Here is a 4,794-nt window from a genome sequence, read left to right as displayed (position 1 = left end):
TATTGAAAAAGGAAAGTATAATAGACCACACACATACATACACACACACACACACATATATATATATATATATATATATATATATATATATATATATATATATATATATATAACAGAAAGTATGTTCATTTTTATTGAGATTATTCGTTTGTTATTCTATAATTTGCGCCTTATTTAATTACATTGTTTCTGCTACATCTTTCTCACTAAGGCACTTTGATGTAATGGGCATAGCAAATGTGCTTTGTGAAGTAAAAATATAACTATTTTATTTTTGTTACATATTTACAAGTGTTGCCATGTATATGTTATATATGCCTAGAAAGCAAACCTTAAAATATGAATATCATTTTACATTTTGTTTAATTTTTTAGTAATAGGAACTTAATATATTTTATAAAATTGTGATATTTATTTTCTATTTGTGTTCATAGAGTTCAAACGAGGAAAGGATAGGCGCAGGTAGTAACGCACGGTGGGAACATATTAAACGTTGCTTACAGGAGGCTGCAGAAGAAGCAGTAGGTTACCACGAACACAAAACTGCTAAGAAACCATGGGTTACAGAGCAGATGTTGCAGAAAATGAGGGAGAGGAAGATGTGGAAACAGGTTGATACAGAAGAGGGCAGAAAGATGTACAGAAAGTTAAATAATGAATTACGAAGAGAAACAGACAAAGCGAGGGAAGAGTTTTACAAAAGAAAATGCGAGGACATAGAAGAGTTAGAAAGAGTTGGGAAATGTGAGGAAATGTACAAGGAGGTGAAATCTATGGAATTTCGGAGGAAACAAGGGAGTATCATGATGGCAGTAGAAAATAAGAATGGGAAGGTAGTCGTCGAGAGAAATGAGGTCATAGGAAGGTGGAAAGAATACGTTGAAGACTTATATGAGAGTAGGGATAGACCGTGTAGCCTAAATGTTGAAGTGGAAAATGAAGTAGGCGAGGATGATAAAGGATTTAGTATTCATCGGGATGAGTTTGAAAAGGCTATATCCGAGATTAGGAATGGAATGGCAACAGGAATAGATAACATACTAATTGAATTCATTAAAAATATAGGAGACAAGGGAAAGAAAGAATTGTGGCGACTATGCAATGAAATATATGAAACAGGAGAATGGCCAAGAGACTTTCTGAAAACGATCATGATACCGATGGCTAAGAAATCGAACCCAAAGAGATGTGAGGAATATAGAACTATTAGTCTCATATCTCATGCTGCTAAAATTCTGCTCCGAATATTGAACAGAAAGTTATATGGAAGAACAAATAAAGATGTTGAGGAGAGGCAGTTCGGGTTCAGAAGAGGCAAGGGCACAAGAGATGCTATTGGATTATTAAGGGTGATCGGTGAAAGATTTATAGAAAAAGGGAAAGAGGTGTATGTTGTATTTATTGATCTAAAAAAGGCTTTTGACCGCGTGAATTGGGAATTGTTGTTGGGAGTTCTAACAAAGATAGGGTTGGAATGGAAAGATAGAAGACTCATAAGAAACTTATACATGAACCAACAAGTAACGGTTAGGATAGGGGAAGAACTGACGGAAGAGAGTGCAATTGGAAGGGGAGTTCGACAAGGATGCTGCCTCTCGCCAACACTATTTAATGTCTATCTAGAAGAGATAGTGAAAAAGAGCCTACATGATGATGATGGCATTTCGGTAGGAGGTAGAATGATTAGATGCATAAGATTTGCAGACGATATGGCCCTTGTTGCAGAATCTGAAAAGAAAATCAATAAAATGTTAGAAAAAATGAGAAGGGGCTTTGAAGAATATGGGATGAAAATAAATGTTAGAAAGACAAAAGCCATGGTGATTGGAACGAAGGGGTCTGTGTCAAATATAAAAGTAGGAGGGGAGAAAATAGAACAAGTGAATAGTTTTCGATACCTGGGTAGTGTTCTTAGTAATGACATGAAATGCGAACGTGAAATAAAAGCAAGGATAGGAATGGCGAAAGAAGCCTTTAAAAGAAAGAAAAGTCTGTTTTGTGGGACCTTGAACAAAGAGTTGAGAAAAAGACTCATAAAATGCTTCGTGTGGAGTGTTGTGCTGTATGGGGCGGAAACGTGGACATTGCGTAAGGGTGACGAAAATCGACTGAAAGCCTTAGAAATGTGGGTGTGGAGAAGAATGGAAAGAGTTAGTTGGGTCGAGCGGAAAACGAATGAGAGAGTGTTAGAAATGGTGGGTGAGAAAATAACACTTTTAGATATTATTAGGAAGAGGAAGAGAAACTGGTTGGGACATTGCCTAAGAAGAGATTGTATCATGAGGGCGTCCTAGAAGGTATGGTGGCGGGAAAGAGAGGGAGGGGGCGAAGGAGACTACAATTAATGGATGATATTAAAACAGAAAGATCATACGCGAAGACGAAAAGGTTAGTGGAGGACCGTGGAGCATGGAAGCTTCTCAGCTGCGGCAAGTGACCTGCCAATGAAGGCAGAATACCTATGATGATGATGTGTTCATAGTAGCATCATTTTAATTTGTCACATTTAAATTTTCTTCCGAAATAGAAATTATTCTAAAATCAAAAGTAAATTTTGAAATGGAAGTAACTTTTGAGTTCTGTTTGGTCGAAGAATTATTACGGCGTCTATTGGAATTGTTTTGTGTTTGTAACAGTTCGAAATGGTACTTCATGGTTAATGTTCTTTACTCTAACTGGAGGCTTATTTAAGAGAAAAGAGAAACTCTGCTACAGCCGGTCTGAAGCCCAATTGAGAAGAACATAAATACGAAAAGAAGAATATAGTTTTTCATTCACTTCTCACAATGCGTTTGTTGTAAAAATAGGACCAAGCCATTTTATTCACCTTTATTACCACAGCAGAAAGTGGTTCTTGTTTCGCAAGGTACTTATTAATCCATTGGTCTTAGCTGGAAAATGAACTAAAAACTGACGACTAGTCTAAAGACAGGTTTTGAGTTGGGATTATATACTAAATTCTAGCTTTCTTAATAGAATGGCACTGTTTCTAGTGTCAAGTCTAGGCGCACGTTCGGTAAATATTTATCTAGGACTTTTTGGTAAGACGTCAGAGATAAATTCAACTTCAAAATCTATATGAAACTGTGAAACTTACGAAGTTTCAATAGAACGTGTAAATTAACTACAGTCACCCGTTAATTCCCTTCACTCTCAACAATTATCGGGGAAATATGCCCCTAACATAGCAAAAAAAAAAAAAAAAATTAAAGAGGGATTACTCCAATAAGGGTACACCTTAAAATATATCTATGCATCTGAAACAACGAAGAAACTGCTATGTGGTTAGGATGTTGACAAACTCACAGGATATTTCCACAAGAAACGTGAATTCATCCACAAGAAACAAATAATACAATGTTATTCTCTATAATAATATGCTGTGAACAGAAATATATGTCAGAAATACATCCATATTATAGTACCACAATCCTTTTAAATACGGTTACTTTAGTGCCCCATTCCTCACCTGTCATAAACATTAAACTTCACAAAGCTATAAATGCAAAATTAAATCTATACCACAGGAAACATAAGATTTCTTAGTATCTTTTCATTATGCACAAACTGCAATTCTAGACCCCTCAGCACTACATTTGATCAACCTTTATGTATTAGGTGAATTTTAAATATTCATTATCATTACGCTTCAGAATGAACACACATTTACACGTCCTCTAATTTTACAAATATCGTCAATTTACTAACAATCAATCTTCCATATCCAATTTTACAGTACTTAAGTGTCCAATGGCTTACTTACGTACCTTTCATTGTGGACTAGTCATCTTAGTTTTATCACATCTTTATGTCTATAATTTTTGCTTTTGTTATAATTCGTTCCACATCTACTTACAAAATATAATTTGTGGATTACTACTGGAAGAAAAAGTCAATGATTTTCTACTAAACGAAGCTCATCTTAATTAGAAAGTACAATGTAACCTTTTGATGACTAAGTCCGTTCTGCCAAATAAGGTCGATGATATCAGATTTATTTTTTAAAAAATCATATTTCTAAGGCTACTTTCAAATATTGTTATTTCAAATCTCAATTATCCTACAGGCAGAAAACCAGAAACAAACCATAGAGAATTGCAGAAAGATTTGCAATATTACTTTGAATATTTTCAATAGTCTTTCGATCTGGGAAATTGAAAAATTGAAATTTCTTTCATTGAGAAATCCTATTCGTTTTGTGATATTAGGTTTGCTATGTTAAGAACATAATGAAACTAAGCGCAAGTACTAGAATGTTAGAATAAGGTTAGAATATTATTATTATTATTATACAGAGCGTTCAAAAAGTCTCTATACACCTGTATCGTGGCAAATCAAAGTAGCATTCAAAGTCGCATGAAATAAAACTTTATGCGAAGGTTTACAACACTGCTATATTATCGCCTTCCGTGAGGTTCCTTTCTTAGATTCCAGTCGGCAAAGTGACGTTGAAGTGATTGTTGCATCTAGTTAGCGGTCTCTGAAACAATGGTGTTAACTTTGGAACAACGAATATTCCTGGTTGAACATGTGTTCCGTGAACAAGGTGAGTACAAACAGACAGTCAAAGAAAAGTTTGCAGCTAGGTTTCCGGATACACCTGTTCCGAATCGTCACACTGTAAGGGCACTGATCGATAAATTTAGAGACATTGGAACGGTAATGGACTATGATCGAAGTGGTAGACCGTCAGTGCTCGATGAAGAAAAAATGCTACACATATCGAATGCAATGCAACGTAGCCCCCATAAACCACTTCGAAAACTTGCCCAGGAAGAAGCAATAAGTGTTGGT

Source organism: Thermobia domestica, chromosome 11 (assembly GCF_964235325.1).
Source record: "Thermobia domestica chromosome 11, izTheDome1.hap1.1, whole genome shotgun sequence".
NCBI classification, from domain to species: Eukaryota; Metazoa; Arthropoda; class Insecta; order Zygentoma; family Lepismatidae; genus Thermobia; species Thermobia domestica.
This window is presented reverse-complemented; position numbering follows the sequence as displayed.